Below are 17707 nucleotides of genomic sequence, written 5' to 3' on the forward strand. Positions count from 1 at the left end.
GAAATGAGAGATAGAGTTGGTTGGGGATTGCTTCACAAAGGATTCTTACAAGGCCCACACAGCCACCGCCTTATGGCGTTACTACTGCAAGAGAGTCGTAGACGAATACTTTCATAATTTCAATCAAAACGGTCTAGTTTTGAACACGTGTAAAAGTGGAGGCGTTCGCGGATTTTTGAAATGGGGAAAAAACAGACAAGGCGATTAGATTCTTCTTTGTGGAAGGAAAATCTCACAGAGAAATAAAATTTGCCATATCGTATTGACAGCCCTAACTGCGCGAAAGAGGCGAGACGGCAAGCATATGAAAAACCGGCATTGGTCAAACCTACACTGCATATAAATGTGCTCATGAGAAAACTGTCGACACAATGGAGGCTATGTTGTCTCACTCCAGATAATAATATGGGACGATTAAGCTACTTCACAACAAGGCAGATATCTACAAATTTTCTATTTACACTACGGAAAAAAACTAAAAATTAGATTTTTGGCAAACATTGGAAGAAAAAGTGAAAATTTCGCCATATATTTTTTCAAATAGTTGTAATCGAAAAAAACACTTCGTGCAAGTCTTTAAGAATTGTATCTCAAAGACCTGTTTAAAATTTCATGAAGATCGGTCGAGTAGTTCTCGAGAAATCTTGCTAACCGACTTTAAATACACGACTTAGAAAAAACGCGGTTAAAGAAGGCGCATTCAGCCCAGCTAGTCTCGAGCGCACAAGTTCTCAAGGCTGTATCTCCGAAACTATTACTCGGATCAACATGAAAGTTAAGGATAATATTCTAAAAAAATATTAAACTTTAATTTAAAAAGACAATAAAAAACGAGTTTTTGAAACCCGTAAGCCCATATAGCCCCTTAAGGAGAAAATCCTCATTTCGACTCAAAATCGGCTGGTTCCAAAATAAGTGTTGAAAATATTATTTACGCGGTAGATGCGTGTATATAATTGTGAAAATTTTCGAACTATTTCGAATCTTTAGAGAACCGACGAGAATACGTATCTTATTTTGTTCGCGTTTTTCCACATGTTTAAGATCGATATATTCTTAGAAGGAGTCCAAAGTCTCAAATTGTTTTTTTAGAGCTGAAATTTTAAATTTAATGATTTGAACTTAAAACACTTTTATTAGTGTGGGTTTTAATTTATGTTGTCGAAATTTCGAGATTATAGATGTCGCAATCATCTTGAATCGAATTATCCTCGAAGAATTTTCAAAGTTTTATGTACTCTTTGGCAAAGGATATATTTTTGCAAAAATTTGTAATCAATTTTAGTAAACGTTTTTTATTATTTCGTTATTCAAATAAAACTGGTTACTCGAAAAAAACATGTAATTTTAATTTGCTGTGGTCTAATTATAATTCCATTTTATTCGCTCACCTGTCATACCTGAATTGCTTGAGATTTCCTCTGCAGAGAAATAAATCATTTCTGCAACTTAAATTAAAATATCTCACCCTTCATATATTATATTTTTTCCTTTGTGCACTTGAAATTTATGATCATGTTTAGAGCGCTGTTCGTTTCGAGCGAACTGATTTAAGAGTCGAAGGCGCTACAAAATCGTTTTTACCGCATTGCAGCAGCCTGTGGTGATTTACAAATATAAGTTTATAGAGTAAATTTAATGTTTCGTTTATTTATATATAGCAAAACAATTTAAATTAAATTTTCAAAATATATAATAAATTGCTTCGCATTAAGAAAAGTCAAACTATTTATTTTGTACGCAACAAAATCCCACGGAAGTTGCGGAAGTTATACCTTAAGCAAGTGTTAACCACAAAATGCCTTTACACTACATTAAAAAACAATATGTGCATTTATTTGTAAGTCTTTTCTGACATTAGGGTGCTCGAAAATTACTACAATTAATTTTTGTTTTTTAGCTTCAGCTGGTAACTAGTGAACGAGGGCAAGCCGAAATATCTCCTGTCATCAAACAAACAATCGTCACACTCGCGACTTGGCTTCCACGTTACTTTTGACAGTCATAACATCGAAATAGTAGATAATTTCCCCAACCAACAACAACGTCAGCTTGGAAATCCAACGCAGAATGTCTCCTGCCAACGCGTGCTACTTTAGACTGAGTAGGCAATTGAGAAATAAAGTACTCTCTCAGCAAACAATGACCAAACTCTATAAGGCACTCATTATTCCTGTACTGCTGTAGGTGCAGAGGCATGGACGATGACAACATCAGATGAGTCGACGTTACAAGTTTTCAAGAGAAAGATTCTGCGGAAGATTTATGATTCTTTGGGCATTGGCCACACCGAATATCGCATTCGATGGAACGATGAGCTGTTCGAGATATACGGCGACATTGACATAGTTCAGCGAATTAAAAGACAGCGGCTACGCTAGCTTTGTCATGTCTTCCGAATAGATGATAAGAGTCCAGCTCTGAAAGTATTCGACGCAGTACCCGCCGGAGGAAACAGAGAAAGAGGAAAACCTTCACTTTGTTGTATAGACCAGTTGGAGAAACTCTCAATCAATTTCAGGTTAAAACTTCCTGACTTTTGTGGATTTTTTCAAGCTGAGGTTCCTGCCATTAAGGTAGCAGTAGATTAACTGATTTGTGATAAGACTAGCATGGGTACCAAGTCCCAGCGGCACCGCAGACAACTATAACGCTAACGAGCTGGCAAAAGAAGGCAACTTAGCCTCACTAACAGTTAAAGGATAACTGATCGGCTCTCAACTCTCTTCGTGTTGATAGCTGAGCTCCGTGGTAGCTTGAGAAGCTCTGCGTTACCATCAATTTATGCACTATTTTGAGATCTTTTTTTACAATATCGATTGTAAGAGGTTCCGAGAGCTCTTTGCCTTCAATAAGGTTTGCTTTTCTCAAGTTGTGGTGGTTCTAACAGAACATCACCCTTTCGGCGTCCACGATGTAATCTTGGGAATTTTATCGGATGCCTACTGCAGGAGCTGAATGGAAGAAGACAGGCGGAAACTTTTATTTATATGTGGTATTTTCGGCTATCGTAGATACGATGGAGTATGGATGGGTATTTTGAAGAAAGAGTTTAACTTCATTCACCCTAATGGCTTCTAAACTTTTTACCTTGGCTTGTTAAACCGGTCTCAGCAGATTCCCGAATTTAGATACGACACGATTTCATATATATATGAGACTTTTCTACTGTACTAACGGAAATCTCTAAGTACATTAGCAATAGACCAGCTTTTCGGAGTCGTAAGGAAACATTTTCTCCAAAATTTTCAGTACCACCTTAATATATCATGGATATACATACATACAAATGTATCTTTCTTTGAGTGAGTAAGAAAAACAATGTGCGGCTTCACTGATTTGCGGTAAACTTGTAAACAACTATTCTAACAACTGTAATAAAAGACAAAATGACAACAAAATGAAGGCAACAACAACAACAGCAGAGTACGCCAAGAACTATGAAGAAGAAATATAACAATAATACATTTATAATACACACACATAGGTACAACGTAGGTAGTCATTGCCGGCGGCAATAATGGTACAAAGTCAAAAGTAATAAAATTAAGGAAATTCTAAAAATAACAGATAGGCACAGGAAAAACAACAAGACAAATGCCAGAACCACACGTGAAGACTTAGGTCTATACGTAATATACATATGTGTGTATGTATGTATGGCTTACATACACTCATACTACATATGTAAGAGGTATGTTCTACTCTTGTGCACATTCGAAAGTTAAAATTTTCGTGAAATTTGTAACATGAACTATTTGTAAACATTTTCCAACAACAACACAAAATAAACTGTTAGAGTAATGTGGTAAAAGACAGCCGCTTCATTTCGTTAAAAGATACAGCACAGATACAGATAGATGTTGGGTAGTCAAGGGTGGTTGTTATAAAGAAAAAGTAGGCGCAGTTTGTACCCAGTGGCAAATTGCTGTGGACTTTGATGAAAGCATTGAGTGTTTTAACTAAGTTAGTTAATATCACGGTATGTTTTTAAAAACGTGACACTGGAAGGTAATTTGTCAGGTCAGTGCTTATCAGAAATTATCTGTATTTGTAAATTATTAAGTGTGTGATACTACAGAAGTTATCAATTATATAGAGCGACATTAAGTTATTAATTAGTGAGAGTCAACGAAGTTCTCTCAAAATCATGATTTTATGGTTTTAGTTATGGTACAGCACTGACATTTAGGTACTAGTTACAATATCCTCCTGACCCAATAGTATATCTGATGACACGCTCATATATCAAGCAAAGTTTAACTATATGTGGAAATACTTTTATAATAATACCTTAGCATAAGAATTCCAAGCTTTGAAGAGTAGCGAATCGAACAACCTATACAAGTTGTTCGAACAAATCAAAACACTATCAGTGTAACCTTGTTTCGCTTCTTTCTTCCGCGGAAACATTTCATGCCACAGATACTTTAGAGAGCCAAACGATGTTTTAATAAGAAAGAAAGATATGATGCCTTTTCAAAAGAAAAAAACACAAAAATTGTTAAGGAAACTAAAATCTTTTCTATTTAATGTCAAGCACAATCAATACAATTAAGTTCAGAGTATACCATCATTCAAATGGCCTCACCAACTTCTTTTGAAAAAAAGAATTCGGTGAACTCATTTTTGAGTACTTTTTTCACTAAATCAAGTCATATCTCTTGAATAGCACGTTTAATATTGACTTTTTAAATTTAAAAAGAGTCTCGTTTATTTCTAAAGACAAATGACTTCAAACAATCTTACATGAAGTAGTCTAATGGTATGTATTAAATCACAACTTTTTTGAGGGCGTTCAATACCATAATTTCTTGATATAAACAAATCCTCTAACTTGGCTCGCAATAATCCAGCTGTATCACATGCTGTATGGCACGTAGCTCCGTCTTGTTAGAACCAGATGTTATTAAGATCAACTTCTTTCAATTGCGACCATAAAAAGTTGGTTATCATCTATCTATACCGCTCTCCATTGACAGTCAAGTCACCAGGTTCGTTTCAAAAGAATTACGGACCGCTGATTCCATCAGATCAAACACAATTATCAAATGACAATTTAGGTGAATGAAATGGTTGTTTATAAATAACTTGTGGATTTTCTTGGCGCCAGAATCAACAGTCTTGTTTATGAAGAAGATGAAGGTGAACCTCATCCGAGAAGTTGATTTGCTAAAAATATCTTTGTCGTTTTCAAGTTGTTCCAAGGCAAAATCAGTAAATTCACGGTATTTATACTGGTGCAATGACTTCAGTTCTTAATAGAGAACAATTTGGATATGGATGTTTTCATGATTTCTTGAAATAGGTATATAAAAATGGCTTCACTGCGCGTCAGTAAAACCAGGTTGCTTCAAAATATATCAGAAAAGCAGGGGTTGTAAATGGTTAGTCTTAACCCTGTGTCTTATACAGAGCTACTCAGATACTTTAGACTTTATAACTTATACTCTAAAGGTCTTGGAAGTTGAGTGAAATTAAATATCAAATATAGAATAGAAAAGAGAGTTGAATCCACAATTTCTTTGAGGTCTTTATGACACTAGGTCAAGACAACGAGGCCGAGCAATATTTCTGTATACCCTTAAATCATAAGCATGCCAATAATTACAGAATATATACAATATTATATCACAATAACCTTTATAATTATTCTTATTTTTGCGTTTATCAGAGTCTATTTGGGAGACATTTGTACATATATATGTTCATCGATATCCTCAAGCAGGGAATTCTGAGAAAATCAAAAAAGTAATTGTTTTAATATTAATCAGTTCTGTTCACAGATTTTGAGACCTTTTTCTCTAATTAATGTCGTTTTATTATCCAAGAGCTCACTTGTATTCATAGCAAATCTCTCATGTATTGCTCTTACAGAGATATGAAACAGAAAATCTTTTCAACGATGAAAGTATTGTAAGTTGATACACAATGAAAAACAAAGAAATTAGTAAAAACTTTGTCAAGACTATTAACATTATAATGAGGGAAGGTCTGTAGACCCTTGAATAAATATTAAAGGAAAGCTTTTGAAGGGGTTGGAACTTGCAGGCCTGGGGTTTAATTTGGTTAACGGAGTTAAGACCATCTAAACGTCTCGTTGGAATAGCAGCATACGAGCTTGCATACTCGTACATTTTTTCATCATTTACCGTCGGCCGTCAATGCCTCTTTATACCCAGTAAGAAACTTTGGAAATCTTATAAAGTACATATATGTACATATGTATACGTGTGTAAATGGACATCGTGACTAGCGGAGTCGATTTATCAATGTTCGACTGTCTGTATAGAAGTGTACTAGTGCCTCCATTTTTGAAATATCTGTCCGAGATTTTGCACATATTATTTTCTCCCCAAGAAACTTGTAATTTTTTGGAATTACCGATATCGGATCACTATAGCATATAGCTTTAGATACCTATACGATATTTGGGATCGATTATTCCACAAAGCAATGTTACAATACTCGAAGAAACCTTCAATATCGAAGAACTATAGCATATAGCTGTAATATATGAACAAACGGATCGATCAACAGCAAGTTCTTGTATGGGAAACTTTTGCTTTCACAAGCAACGTTTACCAAGTTAGATTATTTCTGCAGGCAAAGCTGTAATTTCCGAACAAATTAATCAGAACCGATCATTAAGGCATTTAGCTGCCATTCAAACTAATCAGAATTGAGATAAAATTTCATAAAAGGTATCTTTCCTTACTAAAAAGATTTTATTCGATTTAAAGATTGTTTTTAGAATTAATGTGTCTTGGACTTAGCAAGTGAACTCCATCTGGTATCACAAAGGACCAAACTGGTCTATGCGTAGCTTATTGGCCTACCAGATTAACCTAACCTAACCTAATGTGTCTATAAAGACCGGATCGTCGGCCGGTTACGTTTTCAGAAATAGTTATACATAGGTATAGTTGCTATTAGGAATGTGTGAAGGCTATTATAGCTTCAGTGGAGAAAAAATTAACAAATTTTTTGTTCTTGTTTCCGATTTGAATATTCTGGATAGAGTTTGATATTTTCTCGTAGAAGCTAGCGGAGCGTTCATGTTATACTATATACTAATAGTAGAAAAGTGTAAAAAGAAAAGGATAATAGTTGTGGAAATTATTTGAAAATATGGTCTTACGCTGCTTATAGAATTAACAGAAAAAATATAAATATTTATGTAGTGAGATTTTTATAATACTCAACAACAAGAATTTGGAAATACAAATGTGTTTTAGAATTTGCAAAATCTTTTCTGCTTAAAACTTTTTTTCATTAACAATCAGAGCTAAAAAATTTCATAAAATATTTAATAATTTCCCAGAATATTTATTTGTGTGATAAAGAAGGATACTTGCTGAAGCGCAACCCACAAATGAAAAGTAAACAATTCAAAAAGTCATACTTAGTTGCATAAGAAAACAACCGGAAGCAGTAGGAGCTGAGAACGCGCTCTCAGGACGAAGCAAAGTGTCAGGTCTACAGCCTGGTATACATAGTATATGAACATGCGTGTGTGTCTGTGTGAATTCTGTGCACATATGACAACGAAGTGTCAGAGGACTATCGAATGATAGCTGACAACACACGTACGTTTTTAGCTATATGTACGTTACAGTACTGTTACAGCAACTAACTGTGCGGATGTTTTTCCAGCAATGCGGACAAAATTGAAACAAAACGTTTTTGTAACTAAAGACGATAAAATAAGTAAACAACACATGTGACTAACGAATCAACCAAAGTGATAGAAGGATGTACATATATATGTACATATGTGTGTTTGTGAGTAAACCACAGACAACAGCGTAATATTGGGTAAGGTCGATTGGGGTTGCTTGGGGTTTGCTGCATGAAGTGTTCCTGCCACATATGGGCGGTTGTATGCGCTCATTTGTTTGCACTAAATAGTAAGAATATCACTATACATATATACACCCACACATATATACAGGGTGGGAGCAAATAGTCGAGTTATAGGCGTGAGTTCAAATCGGCTCCCACCTACTCTATGACACTGAAGACACAACTAAAGGAGCCAAATGGCGTAAGAAATGGAAAACGTGCTGCTGCTCCCAATAAATAACAATACTATGCACCAGCAGACGGTGAACACACCAACAATATACATACATATATATGTGTAGTACGCTCTTCGAAGTATATGAAAATATATTGGTTGTGTAAGCTTCGGTTAATAGTTGGCGGTTGCATGTGGCACAACATTTGAAAGTGTAGCGCACCACACACGAACGTACACACACACACACAAAATGTACATATAAATTCACTATAAAATATATCGGAATAATATATATTACATTGGGGTTTTGTGTACACACAGTGGCATTGAATTACCAATAAAATAACAATTAGTCGACGCCACAATGTGCTCGTGAAGAGATAGCTAAGGACGGCGGTAGCAAGCGTTGCACGTACGAACACTTTCTTAAATGTGAAGACATACAGAAACACATACACAATACATATAAGCACAACAAACTTACACATACATATGTGGTTTACACATATGTTTCAACATGGCATATCCAAAGTAGCAGCGATTTCAACTAAAAAAATTCAGTTTGTTTTCATTGTGCTCCGATTTGTCTAATTGGAAATATGTTCGGGGGAATTTTTGAAGGTTACTTGCAGCAATAAGTATAAGTAAAAGAATCAATAAGACGCTAAATATTCAATGTTGGAGTACAAAAGTGAAGATTTGAGACGCCAAATTGACCTAGATGAGAATTTGTTGATCATTTGATATCTTCATTATAGTGACGTAGAAATATTTGTGAAAAAGAATTCTGTGGAGCTCGTGTTTTTGGGATTTATAACATCTTGAAGTTGCACATGTTGCCCTAGGCACAATAAATTTTGATTACTTTTCTTTCGAAGCGCAGCATAACAAACAAGTTTTATAAATAGCAACTTAAAACAAATAAAATGTAATTTGTTATCGATTACGTACTTGTATACAGGGTGTGATAAATTATGGCGGACGAAAACGGAATGAAATTGGATAAACTCGACATTTACAAATCGATTGGGTTGAGAAAATAACGGGGATCCCAACAGAGATACTTCTTTCAATAGCATTTTAGCAAATCACGCGTGAGTCGTGTCTAGCTGTCATGCTATTTTTGTTCAGTATTGTTTGGCATTTCTTCACGGAAAGACTTACGCTTGAACAACGTTTACAAATCGTCCAACTTTATTGCGAAACTTCACGTTCTGTAAAGAATGTTTCGTGGGTTTCGCTTTACTTATGGTCAACATAATCGGTGTACTGAACGTACTATTCGTAACACCATCACTCGTTTTGAAACCCAGCACTTATTATTCGATAATACTCCACCGAATAGACAATTTAATTTCAGCAAGATGGCGCCACTGGAGGATGGAGTCATGTGTAGAAGTTCACGCAAGTGAGGAAAGTTCTCTGATCGCCATTCACTTGGGAGTGGCCAGAAACGATTCTTTTACACATGGCTCAAGCAGCTCACTACTTCCGGTCTTTGACCAAGTATCCTCTGGGTAGCCTAAGAACATCCATCGCATCAACCAATGGATTTTTTGAGAGAATTCTTCGGTGAGCAGATAATTTTACGTTTTGAGTCGGTCGATTAGCCACCAAGTTCGTGTGATATCACACCGTTAGTATTTTTCCTGTGGGGATATGTAAAGTTCAAAGTATATGTGGACAATCCCGCTTCGATTCCGACCTTGTAGCAAAACATCACGCGTGTCATTCGCGGTTACCAGTCGAAATGGTCGAATGAGTTATAGAAAATTTGACTCAAGGGATGGACCGTCTGAGGCATAGGTAATTTTCAAAAATTAAATGCCAAGAAATGTTCTTTCGAATGATAATAAAATTCTCTATTAAATAGTAAGGAAACTTGAAATGGATGACCATTTATATATTATTGGGTACACTTTTGATATTTATATAAGCATCTTTAAAAGTTACAAATTCAAATTTGAAATCGGCCAGAAATGGAAGATTCCCAATTTTTTTTTTAAAACGCCGTCATTTTAAAATTTTTTAATGAAAGTGAATATCTTCTGACATATAATTTTTGTTTAGGTTTCAGCCACGGAGAAGGCCGGAATCCCAACTGCCGTGGAGCGCCTTTCATTAGCGTCGTTGGCGTTACGGTGTGACTCAAAAAATACTTAATAGTTTTCTTTAAAAAATTTACCTTGTCATCTCTGAAATATGTTTTGCCTTTTGTATTTCGAGATTGGGAATTGCGATTGCGCCCTAGCTTTGCTATCAAACTTTCAACTTTATCGTAAGGTTAGACGCATTTGGTATTATACCTGTACGTTCTTGAAACGGTTTGACCAATGAACATTTTTTATGTTGTTAACAGTAACTTAAATTTTTCTTCTCGACCAAAAAATATAGTGAAATCGAGATTATTTTTTATAATTTTAAACGCGGATTAACTCAGCAACAATGCATCGGTGAACTGAATTAAATTTTTGGCAATAAATCCCCATCGCCAGGGTTTAACGATGGCATTGTTAATTCAATCGAGGTCGTAGATCGCTAGAAGACAAATTTCGTAACGGTCGTCCAAAATCACTTCTTGTTTAGGCAATTATCGATGCTGTGTGCAAACTGATATTTCAAGATCGTCATGTGACCTATCGTGAGACTGAAAGTTGTTGACGTTTGGTCCCATTCAATTTGTCAATCGCTCGTGTCGAGGGAAATGTTAAAGATATACAATAGCGGTGCTTCGTAACATGTATATGACATCGTTTCAGATGATGACTCGTGAAGTTAAGCGTATGAACCCAAAAGTAAAGATCATGGATGCTTTAAGAATCCAAAAAAAGTTTTTCGCACACAAAGTACTTCCAAGCAAATGGTTGCCTGTTTTTTGGAAAAACTGCATATATCGCAACCATACCACAAGAACAAAGCAGAACGGTAAATTATGAGTGGTACACAAAAATTTCTTTGTCTGTTGTCTTTCAAGAAATTAACCGCCGAAGACACTCTCACACACCCACTGAAACAGCTTTTGAAACATCACTTTGATGAGGCATCCACCGTAGACTACTGACTTGGGACCGAATGACTTCTTTTTATTTCCGTACGATAATGTAAACTAATAGGTCAACGTTTTTCGTCCCCTGAACCTACGTTCAGAACGCATGTTTTGGAGATATCTCAATCAGGGTGGCAAAAGTGCTTCGAAAATTGATTGAAATGCACAGAAAACTGTATAGGTTTTATTCCAAAAGTATAAAAGACAACCTTAATAATTCAGTTTTTTTTTATTTCCAAAAATGTGAATTTTTTATGCTGTCACATGTGGTGGTCCTTGTAAAGCGCCCCGTTCTAGTGGGGACCAAAATTCAGACATAACGGCAACTAATAAATAATAGAACATTATACTCATATAAAAATAGTAAGATCTTGGGATATCAAACCAATCACAACAGACAAGAACCAACTAATTTCAGCTCGACACCGGATTCCTCCCAAAAGAAGGATTCGAATTTTATTGAACATGTAATCGATAATAAAATAATGCCATTGAAATTCACATCTATCTCGAAGTTTTTAGATACGAACTAGAACAAGTTCAGGACTTTGAGCTAATTTTTATATGGAAACAATTTCAAGTTTAATAGACATTAGCACTTAAACTAATGACATAGTAGATGACATAGAGCGCGTAGTTTATAGAATGCATGTGTCGATATTGGGTTATCAAAATTTTGTTCAACACCCGAATTGAGCAGATAATGGAGGCTGTGAAATTGATCACGCTGATGGTTTGATCACAAAAAAATTGGCAAGCGATTTCGATCGTCCTAATAAAGTCGAAATTTTCGACTAAATAATCTGCAATCAAGTAATCATAATTCATTTAATATTGATGTAAAATTGCTGCACATTTTTTAGCTGACACATTGGTCACTAACAATTGACTTTTAAATATAATAAATATAAAGAATCATAAATGAAAAGGTTAGGTTAGGTTAATCCGGTAGGCTAACGTATAGATCATCCTGTTAAAGTCAGGGTTATCAAACTGCTTGAGGTATGAATCGAGAACCAATAATAGCTGCTATTTAAAATTTTATATTAAGATCAAAAAATAGTAATTTCAAGTCAAAAATAAAATAGTCCAGTGGAATTGAAAAGAGCACCCACCTCAGTAGCAACAACCAACCCAGTATACGAAAGCCGAGCCGAAAACTAAGCGATGCTACTATAACGCAGGATTTAATGGCTCTTAAATGTTTGAAAGGTACGGTCACGGTCGCTTGATATGTACATACATATGTATGTATGTATGTATGTGCTTGGTGATGACAATTGAACGTGACCCGCTTAACACGTTGTCGCGTGTAAAGGCCAACTCTGCAGGACATAAAAAACGAAAAAGTATGACATCCCTCCTAGCTAGAAGCGGACGGTAGTTACTGGTACTTTACTACATAACGGTTTTTTCACTTGCCGCTACTATTTGCTTCCCCACAAGACACACTCCAACAATTTTTATGTCACCTAACATTTCAACTTCGCTGCCAAATAAAATAGTAGAACGCCCACCTACCAATGAACGCCTTGGCACAAAACATTTATTGATCTCATTCCTCGTTTTTTTGCAGCAGCAAAATGTCAGTGGTCGAAAACTTTCGCACCGGAAATACGTGCAATGTCCCTGAAATTAAATTAGTGCGTGTGCTATCTAACGAAAGGAAGTGGTGAATGGCGAAAACTTTAGGGATAAAACAAAAATACCGATAAAAAGCGAAATTATTTGTATGTCGGCGCTAGCCAGCGGGCAAACTATTTACTGTTAGGGTCATCGTTGTGGACAATTTGCTATAAATTTAGTGCATTTACCAATTTTATTTGGCACTTTGGACAATAAAAATCGAAATAAAGATAGCAAAAGTTTTACTACAGTTGTTTTTGTTGTTTGTGATAGTGAAGACAACATGCATATAAATAAACTTTCATTGTAAAATTAAAAAAAAATATATATTTCTGCTTTAAAAACTTCTTCTAAAACAAAAAACAAACTCGGTCTCATGTGACCCGAGTTGATTTCACACATTTCCTGCTTCACTTTAAAATTTATTGCTTATAAACAAATATTATTTGAACATTTTTTTACCCTCATTACGCGCTCTGGGACACACCCCTTCTGTTGCAATTAATTTATGAGGCGCTCTTACGCGAGTTTGATGTGTCGGGAATTTGTTGGTTTTGTTTTTAATACACATTCTTATCGTATTTGTGCGTTGCTTCTTTCGTGTAGTAGTCGTTATTCCGCTTCTGTTTTCCAAATTAAATTTTTTTCGAAATTTTTTTATACGAAAATCGTCATGCCCATTTGCACACGTTATACAAATTGTTGATTACACTTCCGCGTGTGTGGTTTTCTGTTGTTGGTTTTATCTCTTAAGGCAGTAAAGATATATTTACTATAATATTTATAGGGTTCACTTGTTTTATTACTTTCCTTTAAATATTTATTTGCTTCCTCAAATCGTCAAATCGTGAGAGAAAATCAATCATACGTGAAAAGTTTGCTATCAATAGTTCTGTAATTTTTAGTGGGATTTTAACCCTTCAAAACGACAGTAGAGTTGCTGTTCCCATATTCAGAATTTATTCCTCATATATACATACTTAGTATAATAGTATAATGAACATGTTGGAATATAAACCTAGAATCTCTGAGCATTAAGGCATATCTCAAGAAATTTCACTTTTTTTGAGACCATTTACATGCATATGTTATAATATATTGTGACTTTTCAAGCCTAAAAAATCGTTTTCTAGATTCCCAATCGTTTCCACATAAAAATTTGAAGTAGTAGTTCCTTCATCAAATAAATCTTACAGCCCATCTGCGGCAATATTTTTCATACTCCCATTATATATCATCGTAAAAAATTTTCTAAAAGCTATAGAGTACTATCAGATTTAAAAATAGACATATTGTTCTTCAATCTGATAGCCATACCCGGCCTCAGTATATGCTTAACACGATTGGTAAAGTGCACGAAATCAAAGTAATAAACAGCTTGGAGTTAGAAACTCAAAAACCCGCCAAATAATCATAGAGATCATACAACTTTTTAAAAAGGATGTCCATTATTGACGAAATAAGAGAAGTAGTTGATACTGATAAATGAGCAATAAGTGAAAAAAGATGAAAAGTGGTACCAAAAAATATTGCTAATAATAAGTGTGCAATATAATGAAAGCTCTAAACGAAATACGCGCCCCTCATTATCTGATAAATATTGAAATTAGCTACTTTCAAAATACGAGTTACACACGGGAAGGGCACTCAGAGCTACACTATCTCCAGTGGAGTACCGCAAGACTCGGCTTCTGGCCCACTACTATGGAACTTGATGAACGACAAGTTGCCAAGAATACATCAACCAAAAAGTTCGCATATCCGAATGACCCCATAGTGGAAGTAGTGGCTAAATATCGCGCGAATAAATAACTTATCAGAAACGTCTACAGCAGCAAAAAGAGAAAGGAGAAGCAAAAGCATCACAATGTGGCAGCAAATCTGGTCCACAAGCTGGCTCATATGTACATTCGTGGATATATAGACAAAGTGGGGATCTGCATTTTCACCTTCCACAAATATTCATTGACCATGGAAGCTATAGAAGCTACCTATACAAATATCGTCATGACTTTAGTCCACATTGTACGACGTGTACAGAGTGTATAGAAGTAGTACTTTGTCATTGCCCTCAGTTTTCAAGTATAAGAAAAAAGTTGAAAACCACATTTGATACCTTCACTCACGGTGGAAAATTTGACAGCACTTATGTGCGAGTCCTCTGTAAAATGGAAATCATTCAGCGACACGTCAGCTCTAATTATAATAATAATGAGACATTTACAATAGATTAGGCGTCAGTCAGTCCGTACAATAGAAGGGACTTAAATGTCTTCTTCTCTTCCAAGTATTAATATTTAGTCTGGTACTGTGGGAGAGACATAAGTTGGGAGCCCGCACTCCGTTTTCGCTGCTTGCTCCAACCATATAAGTAAGTAGCCTTAGATAGCACAAAGTTAATAAACATTTTGAAACATTTGCGAGTTTTTCTCAAGTAACGTAGTATACTAGTTTCCTTACTAAACTTTCTCTGTCTTTTCCTTTCTCGCTCTCTCTCTCTCTCTCTTGGCTTCTTAATTTGAAAACGGTTACAAAATTATGAAGTAGTTTTTATAAGGAAATCCAAAAAATCTACTCACAAACTGTCAAAGGTGCAAAATATGTTATAAGTAAGGTTAATTCGAGCGAAAAAATCATATTTTCAATAATTTTTTTTAAAGACACAATTAATATTTATTAATTTGTATAACTGTAGCATAATTAAATGATATTTAGAGAATACTCTGTGAAAGTTTCATAGAAAAATATTAAAAAATGAGACGGTGACAGAGTATCTTCGCAGACCTTCCAAAAAAAAATTGATGTGCGGTGAACCGCATAACTCATGACTGGATCATTTGAAATTAAAAAACCAAATTGATTTGATTAGTTCATAAGTTTCCTCAGGTAACACTGTCGAGTTTGTTTTAATGATTTTCAGTTTTTTACAACGCTCGGAACTCAAAATACTGCTTTTTCACCAAAAATATTAGACATTTTGTTGTTTAAAAATAAGTTAAAATTAAAAAAGAAAAAAAGCTTGACAGCGTTACCTCACAATTTATGTAAAGAAAGACTGTGCAAGTTGATTTTGAGCTACAGACTAGACCGGCTTCGAAAAAGAGAACTGTGAGAAAAACACGTTTAAAGTTTCACAGCCGCTCACAATCAAATCGGAGGGCGGAGACTTTCAAGTGTATATCTCCGTCAATTTTTCTTTAATTGCTCTCAAATTTTCACAGAATAATCTTAAGATATTGTACATTAATATAAAATAAAAAAAAAATAAAAATGCAAAAAAAAAACCCTTACTACCCACTTAAGGGTTCAACGTGATCACCAGCCAGCTGTTCCAATGATTAAGTGGGGAGTTTCTTGTAAAAGCAGTACATCGTTTCATTTTTGTGAAAAGAAAGTTAAAACTAGAGCAAAAGTGAACGAGCAGGATGTTTCAGAAAGTGTGGTAATGCAGTTAAGCCATAATCTCTTTAATCGAGAGCATAGGATCTTCCAAGGAGATTCTGCTGCAGCACACAAGGCAAAAGCTAACCAGCAGGGGCTTAAAAGCAATATTCCTGCTTTCATATGTTAGCTTCGTCGTCTGAAATTCCAGATTTGAATCCATTGGACTACAATTTGTGCTTAAAGTTGGAATAGGTGACAGAAATGGGAATAGTCTGACAAAATCTTTGGCTCGAGCAGCGTCGGTGAATCTTCTTGCCGAAAAATCGAGAAATCTGTCGCATTCTAAAAAATCTCAAAGTAAAAAATCTCTTATATAGGTAACTAATACTCATGCATCCTGAGGTAAAAACCAAATAATTTAATGTTTATATACATATATAGTTCATACACCTTAAATTTCTATAGCACACCAAACCGCCAAAGCCTGGCCACAGCTTTCCATTGTCAAACTGCCACTTTCACATTTTATAGCAAATCGATTTCAATAAACTACAATTTTTGCGCGCTCACGCACGCCCGCACACAAATATTGTTAAAGCATTGTAAACGTAATTTTCTGCAGAAACTGCAAATAAAAGGTAAGGAAAATGAGAAAAATTACGAAAAGGAAATGAGCAAAAGGAAAATTTTGTAAAATACCGCTAGACTAGGTTTTGGGTGAAGTGACATTTCGAAAGAGGGACACGAACATACAGCAGCAATATAAAATCGGACCAACACACAGAGAAAACAACTGTACATACCTATACAAACACATACGAACAAAAGTACATGTGTATGCGAGAAAACAAGAAAAATATTTGTATGTGAGGAAAATAAAAAAAAAAATGTTTGTCTATAAAAGCCAACTAGCGCAACATAGTTGTATATAAACCCTTGTAATAAAGCAAAAGAAGCAATTGGAGAGTAAGAATAAGCAGAAAGCAAATCGTGAAAATGCCAAAGAGGAAAATTTGCTGCAAGCACGCAAGGACATTGTTATTAAACACACACATACACACATACCAGCATATTATATGTAAAGCGAGCAAAAGTCGCAGCAGGAGGCAGGGGTGTCAAAGGCATTTTACTATTTGAAAGTACATATGTATGTGTGTCTGTATTTACAGCATTTGAATGTGTGCCATGCAGCTCATTAGTTGTTGCTCGATGTTTTGTAGGTCGTTTTTTAAGCTTGGCACATACTAGTATAACTTTGTATGTGTGTGCGTGTGTGTGCTTAAATAAGAAAAAACCGTAAACTTTGGGTGCACCGAAGCTAGAATACCCTTTATAGAAAAATATGCCATACTAAGACTCGATTGAGTTCGTGCAGTTTGTATGGCAGCTATATGCTATAGTAGTCCGATCTGAGTAATTTCTTAGGAGAATGTATTGTTGTATCAGCTACTACGTCCTACCAAATTTCGTGAAGATATCTTATCAAATAAAAAAGTTTTCCCTACAAGAACTGGACACCGATCAATCAGTTTGTATGACAGCTATATGCTATAGCGATCGGAGCTTACTAAAATCTTCGTAGATTATACAGTTGGTTTCGTTAATAAGCCAAGCCGAATATAGTGAAG

This window comes from Bactrocera tryoni, chromosome 2, assembly GCF_016617805.1.
Source record: "Bactrocera tryoni isolate S06 chromosome 2, CSIRO_BtryS06_freeze2, whole genome shotgun sequence".
Classification (NCBI taxonomy): domain Eukaryota; kingdom Metazoa; phylum Arthropoda; class Insecta; order Diptera; family Tephritidae; genus Bactrocera; species Bactrocera tryoni.